The sequence below is a fragment of the Xenopus laevis genome, chromosome 8L, assembly GCF_017654675.1.
Source record: "Xenopus laevis strain J_2021 chromosome 8L, Xenopus_laevis_v10.1, whole genome shotgun sequence".
Taxonomy (NCBI): domain Eukaryota; kingdom Metazoa; phylum Chordata; class Amphibia; order Anura; family Pipidae; genus Xenopus; species Xenopus laevis.
This window is the reverse complement of record NC_054385.1, coordinates 30,074,737-30,101,743: the sequence shown is the minus strand read 5'-3', so window position 1 is coordinate 30,101,743 and position 27,007 is coordinate 30,074,737. Positions and strand designations below refer to the sequence as shown.

The following is a 27,007-nucleotide window of genomic DNA, read 5'->3' as shown; positions in this document are numbered from 1 at the left end:
GTTGCTGTAGCTGACTAGACTGTTAAAACTTTGCACCCCATAAAATCCTTTGAGTTCTGTATTATAACATGTATTTATAAAATATCAACATATTCCACAGTACTATAAAATAAAGGGTATATACATCAGGCATAAAAATACTAACTAATATAGATAAAGGTAATGAAGGCTCTGCTCAAAAGAGCTTACAGTCTAAAAGTAAATTAATACCACTGTATGTTCATATGCCAGAGACTTCATTATATAAATATATTTTCTTGCAGCCAGGATTAATAGTTAGAGCTTTTGCTATGGTGACAAATGTACAATGTCAGATTGAATTGGCCATGCAGTGCATTAAAGAGATTGCCTATGGCAGCACAGCAGTACTAGTTGAGTAGATATTTACTGTATATAGGTGAGTTCAGCACTCTGGCCAGCTCTCAGGATGGAGCTCTCCAATACTTCAGCACTGTACTTGTAATAACAATGTTCCACTTGTAAGTGATTGTAAAGCCATGGGGTCTGGTATAATGATCTGCTTACAATATACTGTATATTGCAATCAGATGAATACTAATGATAACACAATTGTATTTAAACAAGCTACAATATAATATCTCATGTCATTTTGATTAAAAAAAGATTTCCAGCCCCTAGCGTATATGAATATATTAGTTTTCACCGTTTTTGTTTCTATTTAAAGCAATTATTACACATTTTCATTAGATTTTTAATTATAGTTTGAATCCTTTTTGATGTTATGTAGGGAAAGGGAAATATTTATAAAGTGTTTTGCTCCCGTTGGGATTCAAGGAAAAGGGGTGTTTTTTTTCAGTTAAAAATTAAAAACAGAAATTTGTCTTTTTGTTCTTACTTATGGCAGAAGCCGTGTTGGGGACAGTCTGTATATCAGAATACTCGGTGTGACTTTATTACAGTATAATTCACACTCCTGTAACTCACAACATTCCAATATTAAAAAAATATATTTTCACAGAGTCAGACTGGGCCACACCCTGCGCTTCTTGTGCTGCAACCTCCCTTCTTGCGTGCACATGCATGGTGCAGTGGAGGGGGGACCTGAGACAGCAGCCCCAGTGGGCCCCCACTTATTGGGTAAGGCCCACCCCAAAGTGGCTCCAGCGTGATCTCACCAGTTATTTGCCACTTTAGACCCCTTTCTGTTAACCAAAAATTAGAACTGTCTTGCTCTAATTTGGAAAACTGAGAGGGGCAGAATCTGTCAACACACAGAAGTGTACTCTCTGTATAAAAGCATATTGGGGTGCCTTTGGATGAATACATTCACCCATATAGGAACCTTTTTCCATACTGGTTGACATACATTGTTATGTTTGAAATTTTATTTACCATTCAATACAAGTGCCAGTATTGGGGATCACTGTGCCAAGTAAGACCATACATTCTCATTCTCTTATTCTATTCTGTTCACCTCTCACTGCAAGTTTATTACATCAGGACTTGCAAAGCTCCATAGGGCGTATTGATCCTGGGAGTCATTCCTATTCAGGAGTCAGGAAGGATTTTTTTCCTCTAGTGAAGCAGATTGGCTCAAGCTTCTCAGAGGTTTTTTGCTTGGGACCAAACAGCCCTATGAGGTGGGGTTACTGGATCCTCTGATGATCGAAATGACATCTATGTGTTTCATACATGTCCTTTGATTTTCAGTAATCTGATAACCCTGCAGTGAGCATCACACTTACGTATATATATAACATTCTTAATAAAGCTGTGATCTTCACAGGTTTAACATAAAGTCGTTGTTTGTGTCATTATTTCTGTGGTCTGGAGATTATGGATAAAGTTATAATTTTAGCTAATATACTGAAACAAACAGCGAGAAGGAGGATAAGACTGGATAAAATGAGAAGAAATAATAAAATACATATTGATCATAATATCAGAGTCTGTGTGTGAAGAAGTGACGGTGGAAAATAAGAGCGCCATAGCCTTATGGGTGGAGCATTGCAGGTTGCAATGGGTCAAGCAAATTATTTGCAGGGGTATGCTACCAACCCTCTAATGTAAGTGAAGAGCAAGAGGCTCAGCTTCAGTTGCTAGAGGCTGCTAGATTGGGGCAAGTAATTATAATGGGGAGGTTTAATTATCCAGATACAGGTATGGGATCCATTATCCGGAAACCTGCTATCCAGAATTATGGGAAGGCCATCTCCCATAGACTGCAATTTTACCCAAATAATCCAAGTTTTTAAAGATGATATCCTTTTACTCTGTAATAATAAAACAGTCCCTTGTATTTGATCCTAACTAAGATATAATTAATCCTTATTGGAAACAAAACCAGCCTATTGGGTTTATTTAATATTTAAACAATTTTCTAGTAGACACTGTATGAATTGTATACATTACAGAAAGATCACTTATTTGGAAAACCCCAGGTCCTGAGCATTCTGGATAACAGGTCCCATACCAGTATTGACTGGAGCAACAGTACTGCCAGGACAGTTAATGGGAACACTTTTATAAACTTGTTACGTGACAATTTTATGTTGTCACAGAAATCATACTATACTGGATGTAGTGATCTCTAATGACCCAGAACGTATAGCAAATGTGCAAATAGTTGAACCCCGGGTAATAATGACCATAATGTTATTTCTTTTAATGTTGCAAAAAGTAATTGCTACACGTTTTGGACATAATCATAAAGTAACATTTAAGATTGCCAGAGGGAAATTACACAGCTCACTATTCAGTTGTATAGGATTTTTTTGGGGCCTATTTATCAAAAGGTGAAAACAGAGCAATTTCCAATTGACTCATTACATAAGGGGAACCATTTCCACCTGTTGTAGTTGGTCTCTGTACCAACAAATGTATAAAAGCAGTAGCTTATGTGGATATTACAGGTGTCCATTATGCAAATACTGGGAAAATACAAAGAAACCTAAGCTTGTGATTCATGTATTTTTTACAAGATAATATTGTACCAGTAAATAATAAAGTGGACCTATTAAATAACTCCAACCATCATACAGCAGCATAAGTAACAGAGTGCAAGGATACCCCTTGTAAATATTATTTTAGCAGACGTATTGATTAATGTCTTGTGAGCTCATCCTACATGAATTCAAATGGTCTCCTGTGTATATAGTTGTCTGGCAAGTATCACATTTTGTATCTGGTGTGTCACTTATATAACTCAATTCCACTCAGGCATAAAATGGTTGCAGCAAGCTCAATATAATGTGAATACACATGTGCAAGAACATTAAATGCATACTTCTGCTTTAAATGTAAGTTTCTTCTATTACTTTTTGCATGCAGGTTATGAAAGATACGTGACATCAATATCAATAATCAATATATTACACGTGTAGTTTTGAAAGTGTTATTTATTCCATAATACCGAGTATGACTTGCTCAATGTTGACCACTTGTAGCCTTCCCCACCCGTTTGTTATTTGGCAGTTCTTTGGCTGCAAGCATAGTGGAACATTGAAGTACACTGAATAGGACACTTTTTTCTTGTTACGGGTATAAATTTATGTCTGCTATTCAGGGACTTCATTTACATTGCAGTCTATACGGGTCATTAGTATATTGAAAGCACCCAGCCCTTACCAGTCTTAGCAACTGTATTAAAGGCCATCTATTTAATTTTTTATACCAGCATTGAAGCTTATGTTATTCTGCCTAGCTATGCTGTTACTGTTCACAATCTCCAGCTCTCGCCACTACATCATAACTGCTCATACCTGTGGATGTTTCTGCTTTACTCTATTCTTTAGCCCCAAAAAAGGATACCAGCATGGCACGTACTTGGAAAACAATCCTGACTTGTCTGATATGGAGACATATATATATGAAGAGAACCCACATTAGATCACATTTGTCAGACTTTTTTGGTTTGAGTGCATTAGGAGATCCATAATTGTTCAAGATTCCTCCTACAGATATATGAAAAGGTTGTACCAGAAACAGTCTACACTTTGTTCTGAGTTAATCTCTGTAACCTTGTTATATCCTTACTTTCTAAACTTTCGTGTAGCTACTGTAGCTAATGTACCAGCCAATAAACAGTAGTAAACAGTAAACTCTTCTCTAGAGTAAAATAAATATCATATTTATTTTAATTGATTTATTCTGACCACTGTCAGACCTCTGCTATAACTGTCAAAATTATTTGTCTATTAGGCGGTAATTTAGGGGATACACTTTTCCTTGTTCTCTTCTCTAGAGTAGAAATTCCCAACTTGGCCAGATTTTCCTCAAAATGAAACCTTCTACACCCTTTATCATCTTAGTTGCTCTTTTCAGACTTATTTCATGAATGTCCCTTTTGATTACTGGAGACCAAAACTGCATGGCATATTCTAGATGGGACCTTACCAGTGCTTTGTAAAGGAGAAGAATGGGCTTCTCTTCCCATGAATCTATATCCCATTTAAAAAGGGACAATATCTTTCTGGCTGTTGACTGGTTTTGTTGCTACAGCTGTTTTATTATACACAAGTGTCTTTCTTCCTTAGAACTGCCTGTCTCGTCCTATTAAGGGTATAAATAGCCTCCATAACCATACCTTTACCAGCAATGAGCCTAATATGCCACTTAGACACCCAGACCCCAGTAACCATTGATCCCCCACAAGGTGACACATGCTATATATTTTACTGGCCTGTTTATTCTGCTTTATCTAATCTTCCAAATGTGTTCCACAGTTTAACAACTCCCTCCATCCCAAGGAACATTTCAATAAAGGGTAATTCTTCTTGTTATGTGTCTTCCGAGACACTTGAGAAGAAAAATAAACCATATCTAATGGAGTTAAAATGCATTGGGCTGGCCATATCAGGTGAGGAGGCTGACAAGCAGGCAAACAGTGTGTATCCTCATTACTAGTCAAGGTGACCATACAATTCAAGATCTTCTTCTTTGGCAAGATTTTAACATCATCCTCTTCATGATTTATTTTTAGGGTGCCATCAGATTGTCTTAAAATAATTGGCAGATTAAGGAGGTTAATCAGGCTGACCTCAGTCTTTGGGCCTTTAGTATGGTCAGGCACAAGATGCATACACAGGCAAATATGGTCTCTGGTTAGGATTTTCACCCAGTCTGATTAGCAATGGGGCCTAGTTGAATAACAGGAAGTTGAAGGATTCTACTTCAGTTAAGGTGTCCTGATTGGTTAGCCAATATCTGTGTAAGTATAGGCACCTTCACGTTACATTAAAACATCTCTGTTTAAGTCAATCCCACAAGAAGGAAGAGAAATGTTTCTATATTCAGCAATGAATAGTCTGACTAAACACAAGGCAATTTAGTTGTTCATTATAGGCAGCACAGGGTTTTCCATTCTGTGGTCTGTTAAAAAGTTCTTGACAGTATATTCCCAGAAGATTCAAGTACAAAGCTCAGAGAAGTGACAGGTAATTCTTGCTCAGAAACAGAATACGGCCCATTTGACTGACATAGCTGCCTGATAAAGTCATATCTAATTATCAGCAAACAACGTTTATATCACTGCAACTAATATAAAAGGCTGTCAATTCATATTCATTGTAAAAACAATTTCCCTGATTCGCTAAAAAAAAAAATATTTTATATTGTATTTAATATGTGTTCATGTAAAGCTTTTGCTTCTATTAATTTGTTCTAAAGCATATGGCCACCTGTTACTCCACCCAGAGATTACTTTATTTTCACCTAAGCATTTTCATACGCTCATGGAAGCTATCATTAATTATTTAGCTTTTGATAAGTGTTAGAACCATCAAAGCTAAACAGGAAAATCAAAGATCTATTTCATTTAAGCATTCTGTCTATGAAAACCGGATCCTTGTTAAACACTGCCCAAATTAGTAGCAGATTCTTATTTAAATTAAAAGAGTCCTGTGCTACATTTTATACACACACATATATATATATTTTTTTTTAAGTTCTGTATGTTTGTTAAACAATGACAGAGGACATTAGAGACATTGCGCAGAATGGGCCATAAAAATCCCTTGGCAGTAACAAATTGGGCTATAGCCCTGCCTTAAAAATCACCTTCCCTTACAAACAGCATTTAACATTTACTTTGGCTAAAAGCACATTCCCTTAGCCTTATATAGAGATCAAAGCTCCCACAATGCATTGCAGTTGTCCTTTAAATCCCAGGAGGTGCTGCTGCTCTTCCTCTTAGAGGATCAAGCAAAAAGGTGTTAGATCACATGTTGGTAAATGCTTATACTCCTTTAACTTTAAATCTGTATTTTAAACAGCAATAAAGATAGAATGAAATAACACACTACTTATCTGTTGTATTTGCTTAATAGACATTTGATGCTGCTGCTAGAAGCAGGATTGTGAAATGTATTGTTCACAGGTGCTACAAGATCTTGAGCAGAGCGAGAGAAGTGCATTAGGGGCAACATAATAGTGCAGACTGTTTGCTAAAAAAAAGCATGTCAATCCATACGAACACCAATGATAAAACGAAAGAAGCAGATTACTAAATAGGTTGTATACCTTTAAATTAACTATTGGTATGCTGTAGAAACTGATATTCTGAGACAACTTGCAGTTGGGCTTCGTTAATTATTTGTTTGTGAATCATATAACTTTTTATGTCGTTTCTCTCCAGTTTCTGGTTGCTAGGGTCCAACATACCCTAGGTGCCAGGCATTGATTAGAATCAGAGACTGGAATAAGAGAGGCGGAGGCCTGAATAGAAAGGCAAGTAATTTAAAAAGTAACACGAACAATAAAACTGTAGCCACACCGAGCAATATTATTTTTGCTGCTGTGCAACAGCTTCTGCAGCCAGTTTGTTTATTTGGAGCATTAGTGGAACAGCATGCAAATGTGTGTGTGCTTTTTAATTTATCCAGCAGGAATGCTGTAATTGGTACTGCACCCAGATATTTTACCGCAATCCTCTTTTTCTAAGTGTGTGCATCACACTCTGCATTGTTTAGAAACATTTAAAAAAACGGGCACAAACTTGTAGCCCCGGTATTGCTTGAAATTAGTTTGATAATATAGGTCCAATAATTGTGGAGCCTTTGAGTGGATACAAACTGGAATTATGAGGGGAAATCGGGAAAAATTCATTGTGTAGATACTTTATACCCTTTGTAAAGGGGTTGTTGACCTTAAATGTAACATTTAGTATGATGGTGAGTATGCTATTGAGACATTTTGCAACTGGTCCTTTTTTTGGTCTAATTTTGTTTTTTAATTTAGATTTGTTAAGCAGCTCTCCAATTTGGAATTTAAGCAGTTATCTGGTTGTTAGGACCCAACCTAGCAACCAGGCAGTGGTTTGAAAGAGAAACACGAATAGGAGGCCCTAAAAAGAAAGTCATAAAAAACAATAACAAAAAGACAGCCTTACAGAGCAATAGTTTTTCCAGCTGCTGGGGTCAGTGACCCCCATTTGAAAGCTGGATAGAGTCAAAAGATGAGTTTATATTCTAATTTAGACCTTGTAGTCATTGTATAGCAATTTAGACCTTGTATAGCAAATAATAAGCCCCATACAGTTTTTTTTTTTTTATAAATGACAAATATGGTAGTTTCCACTGAAATAAAGGCTCTCATAAACTAAAGCATTCTCAGGAGGAACTAATTCATGGCCAATATGAAGCCAATGGACTGTACTGATATCCCTTGAGAACTGCTAGTCCTTTTAACTATTCAGCAAGTCTATATCTTCCAGAAATCCAGCACCACCAGGAGACCGGAAATGGGAAGTTGCTAAAGTAAATTCTGTGGTTTCATTAAAAATTGAATAGACTGCCACTTATCCTGTAGACATCCAGAACCAGTTTCTGGGCCCAACACTGTTTAGGACATAAATATAAAATATTGCTCTTTAGTGTGTGTTTTTGTCTTTTTTTTAGGGTAGAACCACACGGGCAATTTCTGTGCATTTTCTACCCTTAATGCTTCTGGAACACAGAAGACTTTTTATTCTGTAAATTACTAATACAGGTGCAGGATTGGTTATCCAGAGCCCCATTATCCAAAATAAACTCTGAATTACGGGAAGTCTGTCTCCCATAGACTCCAGTTTAATCAAAAAATTAAAAAATGTTTAACCGTTTAATTTTTCTCTGTAATAATAAAATAGTGCCTTGTTCTTGATCCCAACTAAGATATAATCAATCCTTATTGGAGGCAAAACAAGATATGGAGATCCAAAAAACCCCAGGACCCCAAGCATTCTTAATAGGTGCTATATCTGTATACTAAGGTGTTAACTTACTGACACTAGTGCATTTCCATAAACTGAATTAACAATTTGGATGGAATACATTGATTTCTGAGAGAGAGAGATACTGTATATGGATTGACTTCTCTAATTGAATAAAAACTGTGATGCAACTAATCTCTTTTTTTTGGTTGGTAAGGCCAACTGAGTTATATTTCATCATTCTTTTATTGCAACATTTCCTGATTAAAACAAAATGGATGCTCAGTTTTGAATTTTTACAAAAAAGCAGGAACAGATGGGGATGTGGTGGAGAAGTTGAATGGTAAGTGTAAAGATGAACATAGATGGGCCAGTACTTGTAGGTATCTGATGGATTAAACATTTAGCCAAATAGATACCATATGGGGCTATAAATGGCATGGCTGACTTTAATGTTCCTGTTATGGCAGACCAAATAATTGGAACACCAGGATATTTATCCTCTGCTGTTGATGTACTACTGAACAAAGATCAGAACATTAGATTTGTAAACATGGCTGATCCATTACAGTGTCGGACATGGGAAAGGTCTGGGCCCATCAGGGCTGCCACATCCGGGCTATCCCTGCCAGTGTTTACCTTTTTATGGCAGCCATGGGGAGCAGGACTGGACTCACGGACACAGCCCAGTCCTCACACTAACCAATACCCATTGAGCATGGACAATGGTTTGTATTGTCAGCCCATCATAAGAGAACTGAAAAAGTAGAAACCCATTACCCAGAAAGATCCAAATTAAGGAAAGGCCTTCTCCCATAGACTCCATTTTATGCAAATTTCTAAAAATCCTCTGCTTATGTGCCCAAAAGTCACGAAGTTTCTGATTTCTTCTTTCGGAAACTTTGTGATTTTCGGCGCATGCACACTAGATCCTTACCAATGAATCCCTCTACTGTGCATGCGCCACCAAATGCCAGCAAATACAGGAAGAAGAGCGCACAGGCGAACATGGCTACTATGAACTCAACAATAGAGGAATTGCACGGAGGGGTCAGTAACAAGTTAGGGGCATTTGCCCGGGGGGGAGGTAGGGAACACAGGGGAGGGATTTTAGCGCAGCAGGGGTTGAATTCTCCTTTAATTGGCTCATGTGACATAACAAGTATAGTTTGTTGGTATGTTTGTGTGCACAGTGAATTGTATGATCCCAGGGGGCAGCCCTTATTTTTAAAATGGCAACTTTCTATTTATGATTACCCATTGGCACATACTACTAGAAAAGTATATTATTATTAAAATAGCTTATTTACATGAAGCAGGGTTTTACATATGAGCTGTTGGGGGTATAGTTTTCCTTTAATGTTTTCCACAAGTTTCATAAAGCAAATGCGGAGTAAAATATTAGTATGTACCTTCTGCTGCCTACCCCTAGTCCAAGTGCTTATCCCCCACCTACCCCTGTGCTCAGCATTTGGTGAATGGCGACCATGTTGACTAGTTTGCTTGACAAGAGTTGTTTGTCAAGTTTTGATCAAACACAGTTATTTTTGGATTCAGTTTAATAGTTGGCTGAATCTTTTGTCAAGATTTTTGTATATGTAAATAAAAAAAACAAAAGACAGATTTGGTAGATTTCTAAAATCCAACAAATATACCAACTATAATAACAAACAGGTGTAGGCCCAGCTTTGCCATCTGCTATTTACTAAATACAAAATAAGCAAATATATTTAAACAAAACCATGTACAAGTTAAGTTTCAAACAATATAACGTGTGGGGGCGGACAGGAGACTGCTATGGTCGGACACGATAAAATCCAAACTCTGAACAGGATTTACACTGGATGTAGGGATGACATTACCTTTAAATTAACATTTACTATGATGTAGACCATGATATTTTTAGCAACTGGTCTTCATTTTTAAATGTTTTATGGTTTTTCAGTTATTTTGTTTTTTTTCTCAGCAGCTCTCTCAGCAACTATCTTGTTGCTAAGGTCTTATTTCCCCTAGCAACCAGGCAGTGGTTTGAAAGAGAGACTGGAATATGTATAGGAGGGGGGCTGGATAGGAAAATCAATAGGTTTTTTACCGGCCGTGGTCAGTGAACCCCATTTGAAATATTGAGAGGCAGAAAGGAAAGGCAAATAACACAAAAATGATAAAGAACAAGTAAAGAAGACAAACTGCAAAGTGGCTAGGAATAGGCCATTCTATAACATGCTAAAGGTTTAACCACCCCCTTTAAGTACAAAACAATGACATGCAAGGTGCCTATAAACCAACTGCCCCTAATGAATACAGCTCTGCTGGACACAATATAAATGGGCGCAACCATAGGTTCCTGTATTCTGAAAGCTGGAGAGAAACAAGCAAGCTAGTAACATTTATTCTCGCATTACCATATTTTTTTCCACAGAAGTAACCTATGGCACAATAATTAGCAGGGAAGTAAATGTCTGGGCTCTACAGATTAAATTGTACAGGTATGGGATCCCATATCTGGAACCCCTTTCTCTAGAATAATAAATTAGTAGCTTGTAGTTCATGGTAATTAAGCTGCATGAATCCTTATTGGAGGCAAACTAATCCATTTGGATTACGTAAGGTTTAAAGCAGCAGAAGGCCATCTCAGGGTGGCCAAGGGTCCAAGATCTTCCCTAAATACCTCTCAGAACAGTCCTGTTTTTAAGAAGATTTTTTTAAATGGGTTTTATAGTCAAGGTATTTTGGGGGAGTGGAGGTTGAACAATTTAACTGTGTCTGTCTGGAAATTATAGGCCTTAGAGCTGTATATTTTGTACCCATTATTTTGCCTGAGAATTCATACTGTTGTTACATGTATTATGGATGCTGCCCACAGGGCTGTTTCTCAGATTGCATATACAGTATGAGCAGGCCGAGAAACATCCCCTCAGTGTCTGCACCCATAGCCCTGCATCTAACCTGTGTGCAGACACACAGAGCCGATTTCAGCGCAGCAGTGCTGGCGCCAAAATCCCAGAGGTACCATCAATAATCCATGCTATATAATGGGCAAAAAAAAAACAGATACATGTTCTGGCTCCTGTGGGATCACCTAACTATTGATAATGGGTTGAGTGCAGAGGATCTCTTGTATTTGTCCATATGAATTTTGTGGTCACAACCTCATTGCACCCCCCCCCCTTAGTTTTTTAAAATTAGTGGTGAGCACAACTTGTTTGTTATATTTCATATAGGAGCAGTGCCTCTCACCCCTTCCAGCTATAGTCAGGTGATCCCACTGGTGGCTAATAAAAGGGCAACCAAGTTTGGGAGTTTTACTTTGAAATCAGCTAGTAAGTTGCAGGTAAAACTTAGTCCCTTTGTAAAATGTATAATTAAGTAATCAAATTCTTAAAATCAGATGAAAGTTGAGTGTAGGACTGGCCATACCGGGGAAGACTTTGACATACTGCAAACCAAAAAAATATGAGGCTCTCCAAATGCCTCATAGAGTGGAGCGAAGAGTGGTGCTGTGAGAGACACTGCCTGGCAGAAGGAACTTTGCTGCCAGCAAGAGAGGTCCAGAGGTTGGAGCCTTAATCCCCATGCTGGAACTTGCAAGAAAGTAGTCTTCTTTGCTAGCAGAGCTCACATTCCATCTTACATAGTGCCTTTACACTTCACAACTCAGCGCCCAGGAAGGAGCAAGTGAAGAAGCGTGTGAAGGAAACGCTGGTCGAGACCTGAACCGCAAATCACTGAGGATCCAAGAAACTGGGACGAGAGAGAGAGAGAGATGTTTTGCCGGTTTTAATCCATTTAAATGTGAGGGTAACCAATTGGTTTTTACTTTTGGAAAAAATAAAGAAGTTTTTACACTATTTGCGCTTTTTTAAAACTTCCCCTAGCAAGAAGGATCAACAAAAAGTTTTGCAACCAACAAAGTCTGATAAGCACAAAATTATTTGAACGTTTGTAAGTACCCATTTTAAACAAACGCACGTGGTGGAATATAAATAGTTAATTGCACTAAAGGTTAAGTAAAACCATATGGTGTTGTGGAACTACAACTCTTTAACTAAGAACTGCACTATATTACACTTTTTTTCTCTTTTTCTTCATATTTTCCCCTGAGCTTTGATTAGCGCTGACCTATTTGAAATTTGGAAGACTTTGACGTAGTTGGCCAGCTTAGATATATTGCAATATATGGACCAACAATCCCTGTTTTGTTTAAAGGGGAAGGCATTTTTAGTAGCTTAAGGCACAAAATGTTTCAATGTCCTTAATATATCGATAATGGGTTGCAGAGGACCTCTTGTATTTGTCTATTCAAAAAAATGGCTTGACGATTATAACAGTTTTATACATTATACTGAGTGTTTGAGGCAGGGGATTGAGCTTGTTGGATCTATTTCGTCATAAGGATTTCATTAGTGAATCATACCCATGTCCATCTTTGTCCAGCTAGAAAGTAGCCACCTGGTGTATCCTGTATCACAGGCCATCCATGGTAGTCAATTCCATAACTCAAATGCCTGGATGGTAAAGAAACTAATTTCTAAATTCTAATGACATTGCCATTTTTTCTAGCACAAAGAAACACATTTTTCAAAAACCAAAACCAACCAACCAATGAAGAAATTCTAATAATGCTATTGACATTTTTCCTGTTTTTTTTCCCCAATACAAAAAAAAACCATTATTTTTTCAGTGAAATTGGGGAAATCCTAGCACAGATTTGTGAAAAATTTTGCTACTGGCGAAAACTCAAATTTCACTGCAAAACTGTACCACGCAATAAAGTTCTCATCCCTACGCAAAACCTTTTCCTTTGCCTTCTGCATTGTCATGCTGGTTATGTCACCCCCAAATTATATCTCTGGTAAACAAAACCTTCTCTACGACTTGACCTATTTCTATTGGCAACAATAGAGTTACACCATCAATTAATAGTTAAGTACACAACCCTGTATCCCAAACTATGGGTATGGTCCATCCAACAACTAATTTATAGGCTAGTTGAACCCTTTAAGTATTCCCCCTTTTTTAATAAATATACAGCATAAAATCGAATTACCTCTGTAGAAGCTGCTGGATGTCAGGATGTCAAGAGTTGTTAGCAAGCTGGATTTAACTGTAATGTAGTAGATATCTTTTCCAGTAAGTAAATTTACCTATAGTAAAGGGTATGTAAGCCCAAAAATAATGTTGTCTAATAAAAAAAAATTGTACTTCTAAGCAACCTTTCTGATGTATATATGTTAAAAATGTGCAATGCTTTTTAAGTATAACTGCTGTCAAAAATATTATCTGTCTTCCCTGGTGTTTCTGACCAAGCCCATAGCTTGGCAAGTGGAAAGAGTTTTATTCCAGCAAAAAACACTTATAACACAAACAATTGGCATTTATAAGGGTCATTCAAAAATGCAGCACAGTTTGTGAGGATTTTGGACATTCAGAGTGACTCCAGGGTTCCATATCATCAATAGGCACAATTGCACACAAGCAGCAGAGGCAGGATGGACACACATGGTTGGACTGGGCCGACAGGACACCGGGTAAAAACCTGGTGGGCCCTGCCAACCCAGATCCACTACCTGTCTCAGATGAGACCTGCCTGGTCTTGACTGTGGCCGCTAGGAGAGAAGGTATGCAACATGCAAGGAGGGGTGCCTGGATCACATGCGGATGTCTGTTGGGCCTTGGATATTATTCTCTGTGCTTGCAATAAGCAGAGGAATTGTTCCCCACTTTTCTAAGAAACACGTATTGCTCCTGACAGCTTCTTATTTGCCCATAATGCTTTGGTATCTGCTTTATACCTGCAAGTGCTGTTATTTGGTATCTTTTTTTAAAAGATGAATGTATCGCTTCTGTACACCGCTATCTCTCACAACTATCTCCCAGTTTATCTTCTTTACTGTTTCTTTATGTGATTAATGTTAGTTCTAAATGCAGCACTTCCTACAATACAAACAGTATTTTGTTTATCAAACCTCATCATGCTGTGAGAGCCTTGTATCCCTGACCTTACTCACAAACACAAACATTTGCTTTGGGAATGCAATGCACATGTTATCAACAGACTCCCTTTCTTATAGTTTTCCAACTTTTTTTATGTGAATTGATAAATCTTAGAGCCTTTGTATAGCTTTGTTATTTCTCTACAATAGACATTTCATCACCAGTAAATGCTAGCTGATGATTTGTTGCTGTAGCTGACTAGACTGTTTTCTTTTCACCCCATAAAAGTCTTTGAATTCTGTATTATAACATGTATTTATAAAACAGCAACATTTTCCACAGCACTATAAAATAAAGGGTGTATACATCAGGCATACAAATACTAACTGATAGAAACAAAGGCAAAGAGGGCTCTGCTCAAAAGAGCTTACAGTCTAAAAGTAAATACCACTGTATGTTATCATATGCCACAGATTTTATAATATATAGATATTTTCTTAGAGCCAGGATTAATAGTTAGAGCTTTTGCTATGGTGACAAATGTACAATGTCAGATTGAATTGGCCACACGGTGCATTGGAGAGTTTGCCTATGGCAGCACAGCAGTACTAGCTAAGTAGTATCTATATAGGAGCAAGGAGGTGAGTTCAGCACTCTGGCCAGCTCTCATGATGGAGCTCTCCAACACTTCAGCACTGTACTTCTAATAAAGTTCCACTTGTAAGCGCTTGTAAGGCCATGGGGTCTGGTATAATGATCTATACTAACTGTAGAGTTTAGTATTACAATAGCCTTTGATATTATGTCTGTCCAAAAAATCATCCAAGCCATTCTTAAGAACATTAACTGAATCAGCCATCACAACATCACCTGGCAGTGCATTCCACAACCTCACTACCCTGACTGTGAAGAACCACTAATGTTGCTTCAAATTAAAGTTTTGATTAAAGAAAACTTTCTTGCCCCTAGCATATATGGATATACTGTATATTCCTTTTCACTATTTTTGTTTCTATTTTCAGCAATTATTACATTTTTATTAGATTTTCATTATTAATAATTTGAATCCTCTCTGATCTTACGTAGGAAAAGGAAAATATTTATATAGTGTTTTGCTCCCATTGGGATTCAAAGAACAGGGGTTGAACAGTAATCCTGCCAGCAACCCCAAGCACACTGACCATGCCAGGATTTGAACCAAGGTATTTACTATCTATGGTGAATCAGAGCAATCAGGGGTGGATTTTTTCAGTTAAAAAAAAAACAAATTTGTCTTTTTATTCTCACTTATGTCAGAAGCCATGTTGGGGACAGTCTGTATATATCAGAATACTCGGTGTGACTTTATTACAATACAATTCACACTCCTGTAACTCACAACATTCCAAGATTAAATAAAGTCTAAATCTGCCTCAGCCACATTCCTACACAGGGTCGTAAAGGGCCACACCCTGTGCTTTTTCTTCCTGCCTCAACCTCTCTTCTTCGGGCCGTCATGGGAAAAAACACATTGCATGCACACGCATGGTGCAGCGGAGGGGGACCCTGAGACAGCAGCACAGAAGTGTTATCTCATATTGGGGTGCCTTTGGATGACAGCACATTGGGCACTCTGTATATCACTATTATTACAACAAGTATTTATAAAGCACCAACATATTCCAGAGTACTGTACAAAAAATGAGTGTACATTGAATTTACAGATTACATAGCACTAAACAATATAAGAGGTAAAGAGGGCCCTGCCCAAAATTGCTTGCAATGTAATGCATCAGCATAATGGGATGTCTCTGTATGGCAGGACATTGGGCACCTTATAGAATACATAGTGGGGTGTCTCTGTATATCACCATATTGCAGTGTCTGTAAACAGCACACTGGGCACTCTGTACATCAGCATATTGAGTGTCTCTGTATATCATCATATTGAGTGTCTTTGTATATCAGCATATTGGCAGGCACTCTGTATCAAAAGCAATATCTGCATAGTTTTTGAAGAATCATTTTTGAAGATGCACCAGAGTGATCATCATGGGACCAGCACCCCTACAGCTGAGGAACCACTACCTGAGGGGGAGCCATGGAGCACCTTCACCAACCTGGATGATGCCCTGCAGACCTTCAGGGAGTATGGAGAGGAGTGTAAAGGTGGCCATACACGGGCCGATAAAAGCTGCCGACAGACCGAGTCGGCAGCTTATTGGCCCATGTATGGGGGCCCCTGACGGGCTTCCCCGATCGAGATCTGGCCGAATGTCGGCCAGATCTCGATCGGATGGGACTAAAAATCCCGTTGGATCGCGGCCGCATCTGTTCGTTGATGCGGCACCGCGATCTGACCACCCGTTCGCGTTCGCTAGGATCCAATCGTTGGGCCCTAGGGCCCACGATCGGATCAGCCCGATATTGCCCACCTCAAGGTGGGCAAATCGGAGGGAGATCCGCTCGTTTGGCGACATCGCCAAACGAGCGGATCTCTCCATGTATGCATGTAACAAAGGCCTGGAAAGAGATTACCACCTGGAGAATTTCCTACAAAATCAAGAGGAAATAAATGCAACATCCTGGAGTGTATTTACCAACCTACTGATCAATGTGCACAGGCACCTGAGACTGGACTTTGAGACCCTGTGCCTCAGTGTAGACTTACTGGAGCGCTATCTTTCCTGCACTCCTCTTGACAATGATACCCTAACAAGAGTGGGAGCCACTTGCCTTTACATTGCTTGCAAAGTGGTAGAAAAATGGTACCCCAGGCCCAAGCACTTCCTACCTCTGTTTGACTACAGAATTAAACCGGATAAAATGCGTCACCTGGAGAGAAACATCCTGAGGACGTTGCATTTTCGTCTGGGGGAATCAACCATCGATTTCTTTTTGGAGCACTTCTCCCTTTCAAGAATGGCCAACCAGGAGGAGTGTTCCCCTGCCCAGCTCACAAGAACAGCCAAAACCCTAACAGCTGCTAGAGGCATCGCAGCACTGTGCCTGAGCCAACATAATGATTTCTACATGCACAAAGCATCTCTCATGGCACTGTGCTGCCTGAATGTGGAAGACAAAATATATTCCTATAACAACCCTATCAAAGTGGCCCCCACTGACTACCCAGACCACCAAATAGAGGAGTGCATGGAAAAGATCAGCCTTCTGGTTTCATTCAATAAGCACTTTTTCCATCCGCTGCTGCCAGGAGTTTATCCAGAAACATTTCCAGCTTTAACCCATCCGACCACAAGGCCTGTAGCAACACCCGAGGATTTAAATTCTCCTGGAGGAAGAACACCAGAGCAGGAGAGGGGATCAAGCCAACATCTACCTGAAGGCCGAGAGAGAACATCAATGGCGGCATTAACATCCAGGGACTCAGCAGGTTTCCGAGGACTTAGAGATGGCAGAGAGATCCAGCCATTCTCAGGATATAGAAGAGGTCAGTTATATGCTATACAACACATTCTGGCCCTATGATCCATACAGGCAAGTATATATGCACCCCTACATGCCCACACTTCCATTCTGGCACCCATACATGCCCCCAGTCCCATACATGCCCATAGTCCCATACTAGCACCCATACATGCATATGCAGTAATACATTCACCCATATAGGAACCTTTTTCCATACTGGTTGACATACATTGTTATGTTTGAAATTCTATTTACCATTCAATACAAGTGCCATTGGGTATCGGGGATCACTGTGTCAGGTAAGACTATGGGTCTTTAGTTTGAACAAAAAAACATTATACATTCTCATTCTCTCACTATTCTATTCTGTTCACCCTTACTGCAAGTTTATTACATCAGGACTTGCAAAGCTCCATAGGGCGTATTGATCCTGGGAGTCATTCCGATTGCCGTTCAGGAGTCAGGAAGTGAAGCAGATTGGCTCAAGCTTCACAGAGGTTTTTTTGCCTTTCTTGGGACCAAACAGCCCTATGAGCTGGGTTTACTGGATCGTCTGATGATTAAATGACATCTATGTGTTTCATACATGTCCTTTGATTTTCAGTAATCTGATAACCCTGCAGTGAGCATCACACGTATGCAGGGCCAGACTGGGAGTAAAAAGCAGCCCCGGCAAAAAAAATCAAAGCAGCCCACACATAAATGCGTGCTCGTGTTTAACTTATACAAAAGCATATTTTAAATTATATATATGTATATATACATAGATATCCTTATCATTTACAGTAGAGGGTACATTATGTCTTATAATACGAGTGATACTCAGAGTTCCCTGAAGAACTCAGCCTGCAGCCTTGTGCCTTTATATGGTCACAGAACCCCCTCAGTGACATCTAATATCCTTATCATTTCTCACCTATTTGTTCAGGATCAATCATAATAAGGTTATAGACATAAAAACAGAGCTGTTATATTATCCATAAGACTGGTCTACACATGAGAGCAAATAGCATACTTCCCAAATATTACAGCTGCATAGCCTGGGGACCGCTGTGCTTATTGTCAGCTAAATACATTTTATTACTACCTTTACCAACATTCCATAGTTCTCTTGGTAACAGAAGTAATGTGGGTTATTATAATATAGAACGTGAATCCAGCAATGGGCTTGTGCTACACAGTTAAGCATATTCTAGATAAAGGTTGCAACGGGGTGTGACAAGGCCTGCCAAAAGTGGGGCCTGGTTCAGTTTGCATTTTTCTGCAAGGAAGGCATGTTTTTCCTTTCTGATCAAAATTGGAAAAATCTTTAAACTGTTTTTTTTTTGTTTTTTTTTGCTTTCTTCAGGGCCTGTATCTTACTAATAATTTACTACTCAATATGATTTATTTGGCAATGTGCACAGCACTGGTGACCAAATACATTTAGCCATAAATATTTTGATATTATTTTGACTTTGGTTCCTGCACCGCTTACTCATTCCATTGTATTGGTCACTTAAGATACTCTTGCTCAGTTGTGATGCATGCAATTTAATATTTTTGGGTGACTTTGTGAGAAGGAAGGCAGGGGACCTAAACTGACATATGTGAGGCTTTTTCAGGTCTCCCCCATTTTTAGAAGCCCGTTCATTTGCATATGCTCGCCATACCATTGCTGATGGTTCCACAGTTTGGGTCCCACTTGTTTGGAGAGCTCCCTTTCTCCTCTTTGTTCGGGGTATGATTGATTTTCAGCCTGCCTTCTCCCTCATTCCTGCCGCATTTAGGTTTGGGAAGAAGGTGCGTGTTTATATCCTCCGCTTCATTTATTTTTCTAAGAGCTGCGAGCAATGAAGGCAGCAGACAGGTCACCCATAAAACTGTCAGGACCAAAGAAAACCCCGGACGTAGTCAGTCCCTTCATTCACTCGCTCCTTTACTGCTCGCAGCTGTTAGGGAAATAAATTGAGAGAATACAGGCTGAAAATCACTCCTACGGCACAGCAAGTAACTTCCAATTTCCAATTTAAAAAAAAAAAAAGCTGGCACCGTATCTTATTAGGCAGGGGGCGGCCCACTTTAAAGCAGGGTAGAGCGGCCCCTCGGGCAAATGCCCGAGTTGACAGGTTATCAGTCCGGGCCTGCACATATGTATATATAACATTCTTAATAAAGCTGTGATCTTCACAGGTTTAACATAAAGTCGTTGTTTGTGTCATTATTTCTGTGGTCTGGAGATTATGGATAAAGTTATAATTTTATCTAATATACTGAAACAAACAGAGAGAAGGAGGATAAGACTGGATAAAATGAGAAATTAAGAAATAACAAAATACATATTGATCATAATATCAAAGTCTGTGTAACGGTCAGCACCCAACACCAGAACAAATGACATGCACCCTGGTCTCGGCTCGTGCTTCACCTGTAGTGTGATCGCCGTTGGCCTCGGGAGAAGCCCTTAGCTACTTGGATGCCACCACGACTTAAACGAGAGGTGCAAGGCTATAGGTTCTGCATAGGCAGAGGGGCATGACTGTAAAGCAAAGTCTTTTGGCAGAAGGTCGTAGTACAAGGCGTTAGGCAATAGAGTAGTCAGATCAGGCTGGGTCGAGGCAGGCAGAGAATAAGCGCAGTCAGGCAGGCAAGAGTCAAACCGGAAGATCAATCAGAAAAGATTTAGCAGAAGAGGTAGTCGGTATTCAGGCAAGGGTCAAGATCCAGAGGTCAGAATAGTCAAAAAGCCAGGCAGGGGTCACAACAGGAATCAATTCAAAACAGGTTCAGACAGATTTAGCTCAAAGCTCAGAAGCACCAGGAACAAATCCTATCACTGGCAAGGTCTCACAGCCCTAATGAGCTTTAAATACAGTTCAAATTTGGCGCCATTGCGCGCCGGCGCCATCACGCCAGCGCGCCTGCGGCTTTAAATGGAGTGGAGGCGCGCGTGTCCTAGGAATCCAAGATGGCACCGGACACGTAGCGGCGTGGTGGGCGTCCCCGCCGCACCACTGGAACACAAGGGTAAGTAGTAATCACTACAGTCTGCATGTGAAGAAGTGACGGTGGAAAATAAGAGAGCTAAAACCTTATGGGTGGAGCATTGCAGGTTGCAAAGGGTCAAGCAAATTATTTGCAGGGGTATGCTACCAACCAAGCTAGATTGGGGCAAGTAATTATAATGGGGAGGTTTAATTATCCAGATACAGGTATGGGATCAGTTATCCGGAAACCTGTTATCCAGAATTAAGAGAAGGCCATCTCCCATAGACTGCATTTTACCCAAATAATCCAAATTTTTAAAGATGATTTCCTTTTGCTCTGTAATAATAAAACAGTATGTTGTACTTGATCCCAACTAAAATTTAATTAATCCTTATTGGAAACAAAACCATCCTATTGGGTTTATTTAATATTTAAAAATTTTCTAGTAGACAATGTATGAGGATCCACATTACAGAAAGATCCCTTATTTGAAAAACCCCAGGACCCAAGCTTTCTGCATAACAGGTTCCATACAGTATTGACTGGAGCAACAGTACTGCCAGGCCAGTTAATGGGAACAGGTTTATTAACTTTTTACATGACAATTTTATGTCACAGAAATCATACTATACTGGATGTAGTGATCTCTAATGACCCAGAACGTATAGCAAATGTGCAAATAGTTGAGCCCCTGGGTAATAATGACCATAATATTATCTTGCTTAATGTTGCAAAAAGTAATTGCTACACTTTTTAGACATAGTTATCATAAATTGAAATTTAAGCTTGCCAGAGCAAAATTACACAGCTCACTATTCAGGATTTTTGGGGGCCTATTTATCAAAAGGTGAAAAGAGAGCAAATTCCAATTGGATCATTACATAAAGGAAGCAATGGGATAACTACTGAGATGAAAAACAATATTCTCTTGCACCAAAGTGTACTGTGCTTTGCTCTCTATTATACAGTGAATACAGAAGCCACTTATAGAAGACCAGCTCAAGAATAGAGATTGGATCTATTATCTGGAAACCCATTATCCAGAAAGCTCAGAATTTCAGGTAACCCATTCCCCATAGACTTCACATTAAGCAAACATTGAACATTTTTAGAAATAATTCCCTTTATCTCTGTAATAATAAACCAGTACCTTGTACTTGATCCCAACTAAGAGATAATTAATCCTCATTGAGGGAAACAATCCTATTGGGTTTATTTCACATTTAAATATATTTTTTAGTAGATGTATGGGGATCCAAACTACAGAAAGACCCATTATCTGAAAACAGCAGGTCCTGAGCATTCTGGATAATGGGTCCCATACCTGTACTTTACTGTATGGGAACTTGAGTGGCACAGTTCTGCAGCAATATGTGCACCTGGTTCTTTGCTTCACAATCATAAGCAGGCTGTGAGATGAGAACGGAGCAACTATTATGAGAAATAAGGAACGAACAAAGAAATTAATATAATAAAGAAAATTATATAATAAAGAAATTATATAATAAAGAAAAAAGATTTATGTTTTATAAATATACTTCTTACTTAACCTTTAATGGCAATTGTTTTGTCACAGCCTTAGTAACAAAGGGCTTTCAGCCAGCGAGTAGGCTTAGCAAAAGGTTGGAAAATCCAACAGCAGCGTTATATTTATATCCTCAAATTCCTTTGGCTGTCGTTGCTGTGATATTAGTCATGAGCCGTCACTGCTGTTCACCAAGCCAAACTGCTTCTAATCTATTCATCTATAAAGCCAACAAAAGCAATTTTCTTATTTAATATAATTTAATCATAACTGAAATGTTGTTGGATACAAGGCTTGGCATAACAAAGGGTTTCACAGGGTTCTTTTGTGTGAAGTTGTGTAAAATAACAGAATCCAATAATAATTGCTGATAATAGTAGCATCAATAACAACAACTATGGAGGTCTGACAGGATAAAAGATAACACACATCTTTATAAATATGGCAACTAGAAGGCTCATTTATTAATGCAACTGATAGGAGAAAATAATGAACATATATATTGCTGTCATTCATAAAAGGTACTAGCACCAGAACGCAGATCATAAACATGATTTTTGAGGTGCATCAATAGGTGAACTTGCTTGCATTTTGAAACAAGAGGTGGGACAGACATAGGATCATCCATAGACACAAATATTTTTAAATGGGTCGTTTACCTTTAAATAAATGTTTATTATGATGTAATGTGTGATATTCTGAGACAATTTGCAATTGGGTTTAATTTTTTTAAGTTTTTGGTCTTTGAGTTATTTCACTTTTTATTCAGCAGTTCTCCAGTTTGCAAAGTTATCTGGTTGCTAGGGTCCATGTTACGCTAGCAATCATGCACTGATTTGAATAAGAGACTGGAATATGAATAGAAGAGGCCTGAAAGAAAGATGAGTAAAGCAAAGCAATTGCAATAAATGTTTAGCCTTATGGGGCATTGGTTTTTTTTTTTAGATGGGATCAGTAACCTCCATTTGAAAGCTGGAAAGAGTCAAAAGAAGAAGGCAAATAACAAGAGCCTTGAAATAATTTAATAGACAAGAGTAAAGAATAGGATCAGACGTCCCTACCCACAAGAGCTCACAATCCAGGTCCTGTTTTATTATTACACAGAAAAAGCAATTCATTCTAAAAAAAATATATAAATTGTTTAAAATGGGAGAAAACCTTCCCATAACCAATCTTTCTGGATATGGGGTTTCCAGATAAAAGATTGCAAAACTGTAGCTCCCTATATTTAAAAAAAAAAGAGATTAAATAAGCATATTTTTTAACTTGTAAGTGTTAAGTTTGTTGCATCCTTAGTAACAGGGAAACAGAAGTTTGTTGCATCCTTAGTAACAGGGAAACATAAATATCAACCAGCAAATGCCAAACATGAGGGAATCCAAGTGCAGTTCTGTATTTGGATCCTGGTGCATCTGTTCTGTTATCCCCTCAGGCTGGAAGGTTATCTGATTGGCTATGAGCCATTGCTGTCTCAAAACTTCTGACCCTGATGAACTGCTTCTAGTTGAGTCTTTAGAATGTTTTGTTTTAAAGCAATTTAGCCTAACTCAGAATGTACTGTATATATATTTTTAAAAGCATAGTATAAAATAAAAATAGAGGCGTCTTAATACAATAGTCATAGTAAATATCACTTTCTTTTAAACCTGTGTTTTAAAGTCTATGCTATAAGTCTGGTTCACAGGGGTGTAACTATAGAGGAAGCAGACCCTGCGGTTGCAGGGGGGCCCAGGAGTGTAGGGGGCCCAGTGAGACCCTAATTAATTAGCAATTTTAATATATCTTGGTAAAATAGGCCAACTTATAAATATTTTGGGGCCCTAAATTGAATTTGCTATGGGGCCCAGTAACAACTAGGTACGCCACTGCTGGTTCAGTATTTCTCCCAGTGGTAGAATAAAAACCAATTACTGTTATTTAAATAAACTGACAGTGTCGGATTAGAAACCCGCTATGTTGGCAAATTTGCCAATGGCAGGAACAACAGGACTAGTTTACTGAAGGCAGGTCGAGTTCTCAGGAAGAAAGTCAGAAGCATTAGCATAGCTACTTCCCTGCAGCTACAAAGGCAAATGTCCAATGCTTGAACCTGCTGGAACCTCAAAACTATTATTTAAATGTGCCTTGCATGGAGACTTGATGCCATATCCCCGTAAAGGCTATGTAAAAATTACAGCTCTGTTTGAAACCAAAATTGATGCTGGAAGGACTAAGCCTAATAAAATGGTTCAGGCTTAGTAAAAATGCAAATAGTATTGGTAACCTGAAGAACACAGATACATTTGTTCTTCCCTATGAGGCTGATGGGATTTGGGAGGAGATACGGATGGTTATGAAGCAGACTTTGGGTAAGGTGATATCTGCAAGATACAGATGGAAAAGTTTGATAGATGGAAAAGTTCTACAACAGAAATAGCAACAGAGTATTAAGCAGGGCCGGAACTAGGGGTAGGCAGAGTAGGTACTTATTTTCTTTATTAAAGCTGGTTTATGGCACTTGTGTGTGACTGCTGTATAGGGCCGCACCGCACACTTTTGGTTTTGGTTCAAGCGGTCCGGCACCTGCAGAGATCCCCAACTTCCCTGAAACTTGCTGGCATCGAGCCTGCACTGTAGCAGGAAGCGGCTCATCCAGACGTCACCACCAGCAGTGAGCAGCAGCAGAGAGAGAGGAGGAGAGCTGGGTTGGCGAGTTGGTGTGGCGCATAATGAAGAGAAGTGCTGCTGAGAAAATCAGACGGATGGGCCTTATTTTCTGATGCTTCCTCATTCCTGCTGGCACAGGTATAGATCTGGGGCAATATTTATGGCTGACTGCTGGCACAGGTACAGATTTGGGGGCAAAATTTATGACTTGCTGCTGGCACAGGTACAGATTTGGGGGCAATATTTATGGCTGGCTTTTGGCACAGGTACAGATTTGGGGGGCAATATTTATGGCTGACTGCTGGCACAGGTACAGATTTGGGGGCAAAGTTTATGGCTGACTGCTGGCACAGGTATGGATTTGGGGGCAAAGTTTATAGCTGGTTGCTGGCACAGGTGCAGATTTGGTGGAAATGTTTATGGCTGACTGGCTGCTGGCACAGGTACAGATTTGGTGGCAATATTTATATAAATGAAGAGTTTCATTAAAGTGTTGTAAGGTTTGTTTATTAAAAAAACTGTAATGGCAAGGTGGGAAATGGTAATACAGGTTTGGGGGCGGGAGCTTATTCAAGCCCTTGCCTAGGGTGTCAAACTATATTGGCCCGGCCCTGGTATTAAGCAGCTCATTAGATAATAAAACTGTATGTTGCACCAATGTAGGGATGTGCCGGCAGGGAGGGGTGTTTGCAGGGAGCACAAAAAGCCACAAACCACAATGTTTATTGCATACATGCACCCTGCACTTTGATCAGGTCATTATGCTCCAAAATAGAGAGAAGAGACCTGCCCAGTGAAGTAAGTGCTGCATGAGGGGCAGGTGTGGGAAGCATGTAGGTATCATTCAGATACAATTCAGGCAGCAGAGGTGCATGCAGGGTGTAATGAAGCCCTGCATTGATCACCTTTCCTATGGCAGGTGGTAACAAAAAGACACCCTTGTACCTGCTGGCCCTGCACTCTGAACCTAGTGTTGGATTTCAATCAAGTAAACCCAGTTAATGACACATTAAAGACATCACTAATTACAGGGCAATGTAAGTGGCTGCTGGTTAAAAAAGCTAAATGTTAAGCACCCCAAGTGATTTTAATCAATTACCTGAAACTTGGCTGGTGCCCAGAGTAATTTTAAGCACGATGGAACGTTCATCTTATTCTGCTTCTTCGTTCTTTGATGGCACCAGGCCAGCACATGCACAGTAAAATGAAAAGGCTAAATTTTTGCCTACAGTTATGCTTTTCACTAGTGATGGACAAATTTATTCGCCAGGCATGGCTTTGCGGTGAATTTTCGCTCGTGTCAAAATTGTCGAGCATCAAAATTATTTTGACACCCATTGACTTCAATGCATTTCACAAATTTTTCGCCATTTCGCGCATCTATTGCACATATCCACCCGTATGAAGAAAAATGCAGGAAGAAGCTTTGTGATGTGCTTGAACCGAAGTAGCCCAGTCTGATGCACTTTTCTGCTAACGGGAGCACTGGCCCTGGGTATCATATAAGTGATTATAATGACTGGGAGTGCCTAAGATTTAGTTCCCCCCTAGTGATTTTACCTCAGGTACCTACCAATTACACTTAAAGGAGAAGGAAAGCTATGGAGGCCTTTTATTGCCAATAGATTAGCTGCAATAGTGCAAGGTGGAATGCTTTATTTATTCTGTAGAATGTTTTACAATACCTGAGTAAAAAGCTCTAGAATCTCTCTGTTTGCTTAGGATAGCAGCTGCAGTATTAGCTTGGTGTGACATCACTTCCTGCCTGAGTCTCTTCCTACTCACTTATAGCTCTGGGCTCAGATTACAGCAGACAAGGGAGGGGGGGTCAGAAGACGAGCAAACTGAGCATGCTCACGCCTGGGGCAAGGAGGTTTAAGTTGAAGGCAGAAAGTCTGATACAGAAGCCCATGTGTACATTATAGAAGGAAAGAAATGCAGTGTTTCTTTTGACAGAGGACTCAGAGCAGCATTACTTTGAGGGTTTACTGGTATATTTAGGTGGACCTTTCTGATAAGGCTTACTTAGTTTTAACCTTTCCTTCTCCTTTAATTACACATTATTTAGACAGAGAGAAAATATACTCAATGGTGCCTGTTGGAGCCCTATTGTCTCAGTATTTCAGGTGCCTGCTAAATACACTTTGCATCAGTGCCCTTTTTATTGATGGGGAATAAATGCTTGTCAGATTACTATTATTTCGGCACCCCGAGTGCTTACCAGATACCAATTACTTTGTAAGCTTTCAAACACCCCTACCTTACTCAGATTATGTATGTTTACCACAATGCTACAATTTACATTTAGTAAAATTACATTTAAGAGCGTGTCTACCAACCGGCACAAGTACTACAACATACTCCCCAAGCTATCCATA

General features: G+C 39.3%; 1 pseudogene; it reads left to right on the top strand.

The window, feature by feature from the left end:
• The first annotated feature begins 16,095 nt into the window (after positions 1-16,095).
• Positions 16,096-18,856, top strand: LOC108704508 (annotated as a pseudogene).
• Positions 18,857-27,007: the final 8,151 nt, after the last annotated feature.